We start from the raw sequence: 14,756 nt of genomic DNA on the forward strand, positions 1-14,756 counted from the left end.
TTCGCCCCCCCCCCACCTCACTTTGAAGCAGGGAAACCCTGCGCATGTCCAACAGTCACCTATATCCGTCAGTGTTCCGAGGTAACACTGTCGGGATTTGCAGTATGCATACAGCCAGTAAACTTGCCTTAATATGACAGCCTAACATTCTCTGGAGTAGCTAAACCCTTCAAATCACTTTGTTCCTTTCATTGCTCCCCGACTTCTGAACAGTGAGTCACAGAAAAAAGTGCAAGCAAACTAGCGGAAGTAGTTCAGCAACGCTCCCCTTCATCACTAGTCATAACCGCAACTAGCGACTCCCTGCTGACATATATTTCTGTTCCTTTTTCTGCATTTCTTTCTCTCGTTTACAAACCACTTCTTTTCCACTGCTGGATTTGAGCATCAAGCTAATGATCAGAGCGCGGAAACGCCCCATGGCAACGCTAGCAGTCTTACCGCCTGCTGTCACGACACACAAACAAACACACCATGGCGTCGTGTGTGACGAGCCCCGAGGGGGCAGCGGGGATTTGGAGGGGTGCAAATCAGCGATTTTTCTCGGCGAACGATGACCCTGGCCTTGTCCATAGCGGAATGCGGAGCCGGTCAGAAGCCACGCGCTAATCAGCGCTGGGCCGCATAGCAGCAGCCACGCGCGGCAGTGGGTCACTGAGATGATGTAATCCGGCAGCAGCGAGCGGCCCAAAACAGCCAGCGTGCAGCTAATGGGCCGCTCGCATTCTGGCGCCGTCGTGCCATGCAAGGTCAGAGCCGGCGGAGGCCAGGAGCATCACGCGGCCTTGACCCGCGTGGCCCAGTTTCGGACGCTGGCCGGTCGGACAAACCACGTGCGCTTTTGCCACTGTCCTCCTCGCTTCTCCAGTGGGCTTTGCGTGGGTCCGCTCTCCCTGTCTGCTTTGGCTCCCTTCCCCATCAGCCGTCTTCACTGACAGCTTCACTAAGAGAGAAGGGCTCTCGAAAAAGGCGACGAAATAAAGCGTTCTCCTGCGGCGTTCTCGGAGCCCCCTTTTCTCTTTGTTGGGCTGTCACCGATACGGTGCGGGCACGAGGACAGGCTTGGATAGCATCGCCACGAGTGAAAACCGAAGCACACATTCGTTCTTACCAGCAGTCCACAAAAGGCTGCAGCTTGTCGTTTTCTATATCGTAAGCGTCAGCCACAGCTAGGTAGCCCTGTTCAAGAAGGCTGCCACGGGTATCGCGTTTGGAAAGCAGAAGATTGCAGAGAGAGTTCATGCACTTGAGCTCCCATTTTGGAAACCCCGTTTCACAAAGAATAATTCGAAGGCCCATGATCGTTATAGGTCTCTATAGGCGTTATAGGTCTCTATTGGGTCTACACTTCTGAAGAAAAACGAATGATGGAAGAAAGCTTTGCCTCTTTTACGTAATATGTTGAGTAATCAAAGTACTACGAAGTACTTCAACTGTCTCTTGTGTGGCTTCGATTTGTCATTACGGCCACCACATATTTCACACATATATATCCTTAGTACTCTCTTCCTAATAAGAGATCACAGAAAATCTCTGGAAGCAGGAACCTATGTTTTCATGGTACCACAACGAGTGCAACAAAAATGCATTTCGCACTGTAATCAGCGACAGCGATGAAGTTCATAAAGAAAACACACTATTTTATAACTTCAGCTCTCGGCAAAGCGGAAGCAGCAAGAGTCTCCTAGACGCCATAGTTTAGAGTGTTCCTTTTGTCGAGCCAGACCTTTAAATTAAAAGTATGCAACCTATCACGCCACTTTCTTTCAGGGGGCAACAACGGGGGCTGAAAGTTTCATTTCATCTCTTCCATAAAATAAGTCCACTGTTAAAATAACGAATAACGGTTGTTGTCAACCATAAATAAGGACAACGTTTCCTCTATTCGCCAAGACCTCAACGTCCGGCGCGACATAACCAGTCAAGCCCTTCCTGCTGCCATGTCCGAAGGTATTTTGGCCCGGGGTGGCGGGCCATGTCTGACGCAATTGACTGGCATTTAAAGATGATGGTCTTTCTTGGGGAACTTTGACAGAAAAAGTTTGGTCTGTCTGTCTGTACATTTGTCTGTTTGTCCGCCCTTAACGATAACTCAAACGGCACCAAACGGCCAACCCCGTCCGCAGCGCCCGCCAATATTGATCAAGGTTTAGTGTTCATAGTGGTGTGATTGTCAAATAAAAAGCAGTTGTTGCGCATATATGAGGCGCCATAACAACACGTTGATGTTTTGTATGACTGTCTTTATACTAGAAGAGGCACACACAAGTAACTCTAAGGACTGTAGCTTTTATCGCACTGCGCTGACAGTGCAACGCGATGCTCAAAAAAGAAAGTGCTTCCAACTCATTGATACGACGACACGCAGGTGCACCTGCCCGTCGCTTTGCATTCTACACCTTATTACCTTTGAGACTGGCGCGCATCTTTCTTCACGTTTGCTCACGCCTTCGTTTTCGAAGATAACTGCCAGATGGCGCTCGTGTCTAACGTGCCTCGATGCGCTCGCTCGTTTTCGCTACACGCTCGAGGCGCTCTAACGCAGCGCCTCCAGAATACCATTCACCAATTTTCTTGCTCAGAACATCAAATAAACGTTTTGTTCATTCTCTCCAGACGCAAGACTATCGTCTTTCGACGACATTTGCAGTGTAACATGCAGATTCGGGTCATTTTTAAAAATAAAGTTTCTTTGTCTTTCTCTCTGTGGCTTTAATAAATAAGGTTTTCACCTGCATCATTCACCTGCCAGCAGTCATGTGATTGGCTGGCTTGCGTCACGTGATCCGTCCTCCCGGTCAAATGGCGTAGGTGTTCTGTGGCGCCACGTCCCCCTTCGAAGTCAGAGCGGGCAGGAGCGCTCTGGGTCAAGAGGCTGACGCTATGAAAGAATCAACCAATGGTAGTCCGAGCGCTTGAATTCTACCAACCTAAAGCACAGCCACTTTTCAGAGCGCTCCAAAGCACTAAAAAATGCCCAAGCGAATACGCCGTAGAGTGAGAAGCACACACAATCTCTGCATATTGCCAGATATAACATATGGGGCAGAAATGGTCGTGCATTGGAACGCAGAACGATAGGAATAAAATTAAGAGACCGGTGGATGGCTGAGTGGGAACGAACATGGACTAACGTGAGATTGGGCATGTCGGTATTTTATCTTGACGCCTATCGCACACAAAACGAACACGAACTCAGAAGTACTAGGTGGAGAGAGTGCCATTCATCAAACAAATGATTTATCTACGAATCAGAACAAGAAGACATATAGGAAACGGGAAGTAATGAACGCTGGCCTATAGGTACAAGATTATATTTTCAAAACATCCAAGATGCTTATGAAATACGGGTAGGCAAATATCACATGAAAGTACAAAAATAAATATTTACAGGATTTTTATCACTTTTAAAAAGTGTAATTATTTTTTCTCAGATCGATTAAAGTCGCGCTTACGCACGTTTCCCCCAAACAAGCCATCTTCGCCGCCTTGATTATTTCCCGTGTTCTCTGCGCTGAGCTTCGCCCCATAACATTGTTCTCCATAGGCGTGCATAGGGTTTCCCTTCATGGGGAGGGGTGAAGGTTCTTCGTATCACCCCCCTTCTTTACTATGTCAATATAAGGGGCTGACTTTGTGCCACCCCCCGCGAATTGCATGCCCCCCTCTTTGTTGTGTCTATGTGTGGGGCTGACTTTGCGCCCACCCTCATGTGTGACTAGAGAAACACTCACCTGCCACCCACTTATGCTGCTCTGGCGGCGTTCCAATTTTTAGACAGCACGTAACCAGTCTACGCAGACAGCTTAGAACACAGCACCAAGCCCATGCTGTCCGAGAAATGGAACACGTTTAGACGGCTGTTATGCAATGAAGCGCTACGTCGCGTCTGGAAGGGATAAAATAAACAAATGCCGTTACTGTATGTTCTGTCTTATATTGTATTTAAATCTAAAAAAGTTAAAAGTTACTCAGATTGAGCATCTGACGAAGTGTGTGTTTGTGTGCAGACGACCATTCCGGCGAGATATGATCTTACTGAGTGATTCGCTAAGCCGCCATCTTGTTTGGACAGCAAAGTAGCCTGCATCGTAGTTGTCTACGATTAGGTCTTCTCGGAGCTGTCTATTTGCCGTCTACGTGAAAGTCGGAATGGGACTTAAGGTGGCCGCCGTCCATTTAGCTGTCTATCTAGCCGTCTACGGTGAGTATTGGAACGCACCATCTGTGAGCTCACAGAGACGCACCCCCAGTTTCCGCGGTGGACCCTTAAAAATATTTATTTGTTTTACTTATACGTTATCTGTCACTGCACATCCTTTTCGTGTATTTTTGATGTTTTCAATATCTACTAGTACGTATGTGCCTGCGTGCGGTGCTTCCGATTTCCTATATATTTACTTGCGCTGCTTCATGAATAAATAATTTGTTGCAAGTTAGCGCTGCGTCGTACCCCTGCGTTCTTGTCTTTTGGTGCGCAATGTATTAAAACAGTGACGAAACTAAAATATTCGCCAGGACAAATTGAATCAGCTTGTATAGGAAAGGCTGAACTGCAGATAATTATTAAACGCCTTTGCCCTGCCGTGGACTAATACAGGCTGAGAATGATGACCATGACGCGTTAACACCACAATATGTTTCAGTAAGGGGCTTCGGAAGTTCAGACCACCTGATGTTCTCTACCCAGCACTGACATTGCACCACGCGCGACATTTCGCCTCTATCAAAATGTGACAGCCGCAGCGAGGATAGAACACATGACTTTCAGGTCAGTAGGCCAGTGTTTGTCACACTGATGTGTATCTCGCCAGATATGCCTAATGCAATCTCGACGGGACACCTACCGCTGTCAATAATGCTAAAAGCATACAATTGTTGCAATTTCTCAGTACTAAATTATACCTATGGGTCACATATACGCATATACCTAATATTCTTACCACATTTGGTATATGTGAAGCTAGCGAAACGACCGCGAGTGCACCATGAGCGTGACGTGTAGGCATGACTTACATGACATGCATGTCATGATTTCCATGTTGGGGCCTGTCACTTAAGTTCGCCGTGCAGTCATGCCATGCTATACCAGTTTTGCAACATGTCATGTGATCGAAACCACCGCAAGAGCAGCAAGACCGTGAATTTTACATCATGACATTCATGGCATACTTGTCATGATTTTCATGTTATAACTAGCCACTTATGCGCATCATTCAGTCATGTTACGCCATACCAATTTTGGTATTGATACCCTAATTGAAATGGTCAGTAGAGCTAAAAGTCATGGGCGAAAAGATAGATAGATAGATAGATAGATAGATAGATAGATAGATAGATAGATAGATAGATAGATAGATAGATAGATAGATAGATAGATAGATAGATAGATAGATAGATAGATAGATAGATAGATAGATAGATAGATACGCTCAAGGTCACCGAAGTTTGCTAAGAAATGCATCGCATTTAAAAGGCACGTAGTATCTTTCTAGCTTTAGGCGACACGGCGCAGTGCCTACGCCGAATAAGTGGCTTTGCGGCGCCAACGTGATTTTTGTGACAGCGCATAGAGTTTTATACAATAATACCGAGAGAGGAATGTGGCGCTGCGATCGTGTACCCCCATGGGAATTATGTGAATGGCGGGCTTCAGATCGGATAGTGTTAGCTGGTGAACCGCCTAAAGATCTTTATCTACAGTTTCAGTTTCGTCTTTCGCAGCACGGGTAGTGGGGTGCAGTGAAAAACACTGAAGCAGTGCCTTTGTTGTTCGAAGAGGCTAAAGACAACTAGATAATTTGATATTCTACGGCGTTGGACCTTTACGAGTCGTACTGACAGTTTAAACTAAGCGTCGTTGACTCACCGCTGCGCATAGATGTAGCGTCTCATGCCAGTACAGAATATTCCATCGAGTTTATGTTTTTTCATGTGCGCGTCTTGCCTAAACTCGTTCTAAACTACTGCAAAATGACGGTGAAACAAAGTAGACGCACGTCATGCTCCTTTTAATTGACTTCACAACAAAATCAGAGGTATGTTTGGGGCATAGTCTCGGCCAAACACTTAAACAGGCGCACCTGGCATCGCAACAGACAAAACGATAAGTGTTTGTGAGTTAATACTGTACTGTTATTTCCATAAGTAGAAAATGGGTACTTTCGAGGGCAAGACATGCATGCTTGTTTTTAAGTGTGGTAAAAACTAATTCATTATATCTTGACGTCGAATCTTGAACCCAATGGCAGAGCAATGCATACCTTGGTGGCTAAATTTGTTCAGGTTTCACTTCTGCCTTGTAGTCACGGAAACATTTAGCAACAAGATATGCATACAAAGGAGTGAAACGCTTTTCAATTAAATATAACTTCAATTACCTTTGTTTTAGATTCGAAAAACAAGCGTTGCGAATTTCAAGAACGTAATCCGTCCGAAGCAGATCCGAAGCCTGTACTTCCCATCATTCCCATGGGGGTACATGCGCCGCTGAAGGAGCCCCCGTGGACACTAGCGCCAGATTCCCCTCTAGGTACTATTGTATGAAACTCTGTGCGGGAGCACGTTCGCCAGGGCGAACGCCCGTTTTCGGAGGGAGATTCTCCAGTGGCACTTTGGCTTCGGGTGCATGCGACGTCTGTGACCGGCTGTAATCGGAGAACAGCCCCTGTGATGTACGCATTGCGAAATGCATTTAACCTCTCATTACACTTCTCAATGACCATGATCATACGGTAGTTTTGTGACATTAAACCCCACAAATCAATCACTCAATCAATCAACTTTACGCATCCAGCTTCATACTCCACCTTTTCCAACCACAAAATAAAATCGAGCACGTGACCAGCCGATGACGCTCCACCAGTGGTTATGTCTTTAAGTTCGTAATACCTCGGCCAACTGAAAAAAAAATTAAAAGAATAAGCTAAAATAGAAATGTGAGTGATGAAAAGTATTGGTGAAAAAAAATGGGCTCGTCCGGGATTTGAACCCGGGACCTCTCGCACCCAAAGCGAGAATCATACCCCTAGACCAACGAGCCGACGACGGTGCGAAGCGTTGGGCACGTGTACAGTTTCGCGATGTTTCGGATTGCTTATGGGAATTGATTGATTGACATGTGGGGTGTAACGTCCCAAAAGCACTATATGATTATGAGAGACGCCTTTGTGGAGGGCTCCGGAAATTTAGACCACCTGGGGTTCTTTAAAGTGCTTGCTCATGAGAAGTAGTGATAATAAAATGAATGCAACAACAAACATTCTGGTCACAGACAAAGCAAACAACAAGGTGGACAACTCAAATATTTGCCTGATAATGAATGACGACAACATCACTTTTTTTTCGGCCTCCACGTCAAATTTCTCAATTGTTTATTTGTTTGCTCCTTTTTATTTCAGCTTATACCACTATACTGATGATAATTTAGGTGTAAAATAGCTAAATACACTGACAAAAGTGTAGCGAAGTTGGAATACTTGAACCGGCTAGCATATTGGGGATTCTGTAAGAGGAAGTGGTCCTTCACCCTGCGTCTTCATGTTGACCTCTCTTGCACTGCGGTCTGACGCTATCGTGTTGGCAGAGTGCCGTCTGCCAACTCCTGCGCATAATCAATCAATCAATCAATCAATCAATCAATCAATCAATCAGTTTTATTGTGTACCTTACATATAATGGCTGGTTATTATTATGCAGGTAGGACCCCAGAGCCCAGTCAAGGCAGTTGCAGGGGTCCGTATTTTAACACTAGTAGGTTAAAATACATATAATTGATACATAGCAATATAAATACATATAATTGATACATAGCAATACATAGCAATAAGCGCTAGCTGTTGGGATAGCTGGTGCATCATGAACTTCAAAAAGACGGGTACCAGCTACGCAGAAAAGCGTACGCATACAGCCGTTAGCGCTAAAGATCATTCAATTATACAGACGTTCTGCAGGCACGGATATTTAGCACAATTGTTCAATAAAGGGAGAAAAGTGGGTGTTTACCCCGGCAAGCAAGGCATTGAACTAGCGTCACAGACTGCCACTAAACACTGCGTTTGCCAGCCTTAACAACAGGCCCTTGTCAGAACAGTAAGTGCACGAATACCGACATGATCTGTCTTCACAAAGAAAAGGAGACAAGGTCTTATCGAACCTTTTGTTTGGTAGTGGCCTACTCCTTATGTTGGACTTTCAGCACACTGTCTCTCTTTGTTTTTCTCGCGCTTCTACTTTTCGGTTGCTTTCCTTTCCTTCTCATATTTCTTTGTCCTTCCCCCTTCCTTGAGGGCAGAAAAGCAAACCGGATGCTACGATTCAGGTTACCTTTCTGCCTTTCTCTAAGTTTATTCCCTCTATCTCTTCTGATAGTCGCTCGTGAGAATATGATCACCTCCTAGGTTCTTTTACCCGCTTATTTATTTGAATGTTCTCAGGTTATGTAGGGTTCAAGCCCCCCGACAAATAAGTCGCGGTGTTCGGGACGTTATTACCTATATACCACTATGGAAGAACCACGTCTTTTCTATGGAGCTTTACGTATTCCTATGGGAAACGCGTCGCAGACATTATTTCCCCGGGGCACTCTACAAAATATGGAATCATTAAGAATTATCTGAAATCATTAAATCCCAAAAGCCTTGTGGAACGTTTCGATGCAATCTTCAGTTTCCGAGGCTTGCCTTCAACCACTGTTCACCTGGTCGAAAAAAAGAGTACTCATAAAGACCTTTCAGGGAAATAGTGTTGTGAGTGTATTTGCAATGAACAAAGTTTTTGTTTGTTTGTTTGTTTGTTTGTTTGTTTGATTGATTGATTGATTGATTGATTACCTGAGGACCTCTTTGAGACACTCACGCATATACTTCCGCTGCAACTTTTACATGCCGCCAAATGTCAAACGTTCAATATTTGCGCTCCTCGTTCACCTTCAACCTTTCTTCACACGTGCTTTGTGACTATATAGACGACCGCACGTGTCAGAGAGCGCTCGAGAGCCGAGTATATAATATTGTATACACGCACAAAACGTGTGTATACGATAAAATCAAACACGCCTAATAATAAAAATGAATGATCAATGAAGGCTTCCAACCGAGGGCCGCCGACGTTATGTGCCGATAGAAGTCGGGGTTAAGGCCACGGACATTCCAGTACAGACGCACCAAAACTGGGTCGATGTGCCGCACTGAGGCAGTGTGCCAGGCGGCCTAACTGTGCATACTTCCCGTTCCTGGTGAGATTGGCGGTCGAGCCATGCGGTGTTGAGGCTGGACACGTACGCCACGTACTGCTCCGAGACATCCTTCTTTTCGTGCACTTATTCTCCTTCCGCCCACCGCGAGAAGATGCCCGTGGCGGAAGAAGCACCCAGCGGCTTTCCGGTTCGAAGGGCAGCCCTTATCTTAGCCGAGGATCGAGCGCGCGCACTCGGCGTTTTGCTCGTCGGACGTGGCCGTCCTGGTCTGGCGGGTACGTGCAGCCATTGACGTGCTACACTAGACGTTCCGCGTGGCGGTTTCGCAACGACTCGCCACCGCGGAGCCACGCTTGAGTCGGCGTGCAAACCGGCTCGAGCCATTCGATTCGATATGCCGACGTGAACGAGTTCGGGTTCGTCTCCTCTTATTTACAGTACACTCGTCGCTATGTGTCCCACCGTGGGCTCCTCGGGTGGCCCGGACACGAACTCACCTTGCTTTGCTCTGCGGCGGGAAATCTTTAATTGAAGCTCGCATATACCTCATGTAGGTCTTCGCCTTGGTAAAATATTTTATCTTGTATATTTCTTGTCAAGTGTTATCAGGCCATTTTCAAAAAAGGGCGAATGGTGCAGGTGGGCTTAACAAACAAGTGTGGTCTAGTTAAACGGCAATCCAGCTTTGTGAAGGCAGCGCCAGGCGACGAAACGAGTCAGCCTCGTTCAATGCGAAATAAAAGCATATAACTATGGGAAATTACTCTTTCTTCGACGTTTTTTTTTCTGTTAATATGAAATGGAGGGGTGGAGGCCGGGTGGGTCAGCATGAGGGGCTTTCGGTCCAAGAGTGTACATGAAATCTCTCAGCTGCAGGTATCCCGAGAAGGTCGTCCTATCCTATTTGTATTACTGTAATGAGGCAAGACTTCACCGTAAGTGCCCTTAAGCGCTTCATTCGTGAGAGCGACAATGAATTCCATTGTCACCCTCACTAATGAAGCACTGGAATTACTCGTCTTTCGAAAGGTTAAGTGTATCCAGCTTTTTCATTCTCCTGTGCTGCCCTCTGCTGTTTTGGTAGTTTGTGGTGGAGGAGAGAAGCTTTACATGATCTAGGAAATTAATAGAACGTAGGCCTTCAATATTGGAGATGTAAGGAGACCATGGTGGAACGTTTCGCACCTTTACCACTAGGGAAAGCGCGCATGTGCGGTGGCACCAAGAAAAAAGGTGGATTCATTGAGGGGCTCATACGGACATGCTAGCCCACATCAGTCGTTCAATGGTAGTAATAGTATGAAAACTTCAGAAACGGCTAATGCTTCTTTGATTGATAACGACTATGATAAATGCATTGGGTTCCTGCTGTGTCATTACTGCACTACCATGTTAATATTTTGGAGGCGAACTTCCAGGACAACACTTTCAAGGTATTATAACTTCCTAAAGTGTACGATAAAACACATGGGTGTTCTAGTTAGTTTTTTACGCCATTACATAAATTTAGATTGAGAAAAATGTGGTACCTAAAAAGCAATGCTTTTTATATTTACCGACAGTTTGAGCATGTGTAGACAAAAATTCGCGCCAATTCCTAGTTCTATATGAAACTCAGCAAACCCAACGGCCATGTATCATCGATTTCAATATATGTCACAACGTAAATATTCAAATCTATGTCTTAAAAATCCTATCTATATAGTGAATTTTTTTATTTAGGAAATTTTCCCTTTCCTTCCTTCTTTTTTTTTCGCAATGCCAGCCACTTGTAGTCACCAAGTGTAAAGGGGTCCTGCAACACTTGCACCCCTGAAGACACCCGTGGCAATCCGCGTTTCACAAGTTTCGCAATGCACCGAATGGGATGGGAGAAGACTTGTCACAACGGCGCCTAAAGCTGGACTAAAATTTCTAATTTTTATTTTTAAGTAGCAATTTATCATTGATATTTCATCGTAACTAACGCCTAATCTCAAGCGAACATTACAAAAATGTGACCTCACGTTTATTGTGTTACGAACAACCACGTAAATGACGCATATGCAAACACATGGCTACTTTTAAGTATACAAAAGACTGCAACGCCCTGCCAGCATCAGTTGTGCAGCGAACCTAAGCGGCAGAAACCTTCAAATGTAGCATAGTAGCGTCATTACAAACTCAGTGTTATTGAAGCATATTCTGCATAATACACTCATTTTCTTTTTCTTTTATTTATTTATTTATTTATTTGTTGCCTAGTAGCATGAATGAGCTATATCATGAACAACTGATATTGCTATTCGGGTACTGATTTGTTTTTTTTCTTTGGTTTGACGGGCTTTGTAACATTCACTTCAAATTTCGATAACTACTGTTTAAATTATTGTTATTGCACCTTTAGTTTTATGTTTGGCGTTCTATGGATGTAGGTTTGTTGTAACTCCCACTTTGTTGTTGTGTTGCCTTACAACCCTATCTGTAACGACTCTATGGTCAACAGTACTGTGTATAAAAAAATTGCGATGCTTGCATCAAGGTGCCGTTACGCCCCGTCTGATGTTGTCTGATAACATTACACAGTGTAGCCACACGTGCTTAGGAATTACGATCTGGCATAGCTTGTCTCCCCTAGGTCATCTCTCGTTGTCTAGCTTCTAGCATGCTCGTTTATGACGACAGAACAGAGAACTCACTTAAAACGGGCAACAAACTCCTGTTACTGCGCTGGTTTTTCACGGATTCGAGAGGCTTCTGCAGCAGCAAATTTGTGAGGCAGTAAACGCTGGTAAAGTGTTCAATTGATGAATATTTGAAAAGGTGTTTCGGAACCATTTGAAGAGAGACTGTCTCTGCTTGGCCAGAACCGACCGAATAACAACATATACACCACACACAACAAGCCGTTCACGCATCCAGCAGAGCTAGCGATAAATGTATATAGGTACAAGTGTATCCTGCATAATAGGGTGTGGGTCCGGGAAAACGGTAAAACTAGAAATATATTTCGTACTCCCAACCGGCCCCAGCATAGTTCGAGATATTGAACGAAATGTAAAACGCGACTAAATGCATGTTGCTGACCGTTGCTTGGAGTTAGTCAGATTATTTTTTGAGTTCTAAAATCTTGTTCAAATACAACTCTGTAATTAATTAAATTTAGTAAGAACGAAGATGAATAAAATATTTCAACGAGAAAGTTGTAGATCGGTTTCCAAAATTTTCATTTAGGCAGTTTTGAAGTTTATATCTGTTATTTATTAGTGTTTTTCTGCTAACTACAAATGCCCGCAAAATACAAAAAAATACCACGTGACAAACCCGCTCGTGCGCCAGCAGCCCGATGATTGTAGTGCTCCCCAACGTTTCGCGTAAGAACGACCACATCATTTGCTTGATTCTGTTTTCTCGACAGGGCCGCAACAATGATAGTCGCCATATACGAAACAAAATGAGCCTCACTGGTGAAACTGTACTGTGCAAGGAAAAAGAAAACGAAGAGAAAAAAAGCTCTACCAGTCGTTGAACACCAGGTCATGTCACCCAAGAAACAATGTGCGTACAAGTGCAGCGCATATCTTTTGGCGAGAGACCATGAAATTGTAATATGCCCTATAAAGCTGGCCTTTAGAAAGCAAAAAAAAAAGATGCTTAACAACCTCCCCGGTTACTTCTTGAAGTGATACCACACTATGAGAAAGCCTTAAGCAATCGTATGCGACTTCCATTTAAAAAAAAAAGAACAATGTAAAGAAAACAATACCATGAGAGAATCGCCCCGAATTCGCATTATAATGTTTTAGCCGATGACACTTGAGCCTACCGACAGATTCCCCCTTCGTGTAGTGAGTTCGCTGACTATTACCAGCAGGGAAAAAATTAAGTATTAGCACTAATATATAGTCAAAGATAGTCTTCGAGCGAAAAAGAGGGCTCGTCCAGAATTCAAACCTGAGATCTTTCGCACGCCAAGCGAAAATCATATGTAGGTAATATGAACAGATTTTACGTGCCCAAAGCCGTCATATGAATACATGAGGGTCATGAGGGCAGATATTAATAATAAATCACACATATTAGCTCCATAATTCATAGCTGGTTTTTTACTTAGGAAAAAGAGGGCCCGCCCGGGATTTGAACCTGGCAACACACACACCCGAAGTGAGAATCATACCACTAGACCAACTAGCCTACAGTAAGGCATATTTGCTCGGGACACTTTCTTCGTAACGTGTTTGCTGGCGACTAATAGATAATATAAACATGTTTTACATGCCAAAACCATGATAGTAATATACGAGGCACATTAGGTAAAAATAATACTAGTAAATTGCTCGTATTAGCGCTAATAATCATAGCCGGTTGTTATGTCTGCTGGCGCTCCATTGATAAAAGCACTCTGCGAAGTGCGCATGCACCAATAGGTGCCAAAAGCAGAGTACCGTGCACTTTGCACCGGTGCGCTTCTTGCCCGAGCCACAAACCCGCAAGCATGGGACAATCTGGTCCTTTTCGGCGCGTCTGTTGCAAAACGTAACACCGGTTGTTGACTCCAAAAAAAAAAAAAGAAGGGCTCGTCCGGAATTTGAACCCGGGACCTCTCGCACCCTAAGCGAGAATCATACCCCTAGACCAACGAGCCGACACGGTCTATTCCGTCACGACTTTATCTGCTCCCTAATATACAAAAAGCCCCAGTGTTCATTTAGATGTTGGTGGAAATTGTAAATGAGGAAGGCAGTTTACATAGTTCATAATTACAATTATGATAATCGTGATGGTAGTTATGTTTGTGCCAAGCCCATGATTTGCATGTTTTGCGGCACCAAGGCAGAGTTGCATGCACACGCACGATAGAAGTTGCCTTATGCTCTGTAGCCCATGAACATGTCCATTTCAGGGCTTACTGTTCACAGAGATATTCCTTTACGTTCTTCCTTCCAAACACGCCACTTTGTAATTATACACTAAAATTCTTCGTGTCATCTTCTTCATTTTCACGCCATTAATACGACTGACGGTTTCTATCGTTCACAGCCCTGAGTGTCTCAGCTTATGAGGCAAGGAAGATGAAGGGGGCCCCAAGCACAAAACACTGACTAGTCGGTGGTCAATTACAAGTCCTTAACTGTTTCGTTTGTGCAGTTTCGCGCTGTAGATTTCAGTAATGATTGTCAACGTGCCCAAGAAGTCTCCAGTTTGAATTATAATGGTCGCGCCTATCAGCTTACCACTGACTGTTACCTTTATTATTAGCCGATTCATGGTATAACGACAAGGCTGCGCCATGTGTATGCCGCTAAAGCAGCTGACTTGGATTTTAGCTAACCATTGTACCGTGCTGGACACACTTTACAACGTTCGGCTCATGAACCTAACTTCCCAAATACATTGAAAAAGATATTCTGCAACTTATAAAAATGAAACAGTCTACCGGAGCAATAATAAGCTTTGGCAGTATTCGAAAATTAAAAAAATATCTGTCACTGACTGAAGGCGACCCCTCCCCCCCCCCCCCAAAAAAAAGAACGTTTATTGCAGCGTGAAAGCTGTCCCCAGTACCATCCTTCCTCCCCCA

The 14,756-nt window shown here is 44.5% G+C and overlaps 2 non-coding genes and 1 pseudogene across 2 annotated transcripts; 1 reads left to right on the forward strand and 2 right to left on the reverse strand.

Annotated features, from left to right (window-relative positions):
• The window catches only part of LOC119168315 (uncharacterized), a 75,282-nt pseudogene that overhangs the window by 13,796 nt on the left and 46,730 nt on the right, over positions 1 to 14,756 (forward strand).
• TRNAP-UGG (transfer RNA proline (anticodon UGG)) lies at positions 6,971 to 7,042 on the reverse strand. The gene has a single exon. It is a non-coding gene; the product is annotated as a tRNA-Pro (tRNA).
• Positions 13,749 to 13,820, reverse strand: TRNAP-AGG (transfer RNA proline (anticodon AGG)). Its single transcript has one exon. It is a non-coding gene; the product is annotated as a tRNA-Pro (tRNA).

The sequence above is a fragment of the Rhipicephalus microplus genome, chromosome X (assembly GCF_043290135.1).
Source record: "Rhipicephalus microplus isolate Deutch F79 chromosome X, USDA_Rmic, whole genome shotgun sequence".
Taxonomy (NCBI): Eukaryota; Metazoa; Arthropoda; class Arachnida; order Ixodida; family Ixodidae; genus Rhipicephalus; species Rhipicephalus microplus.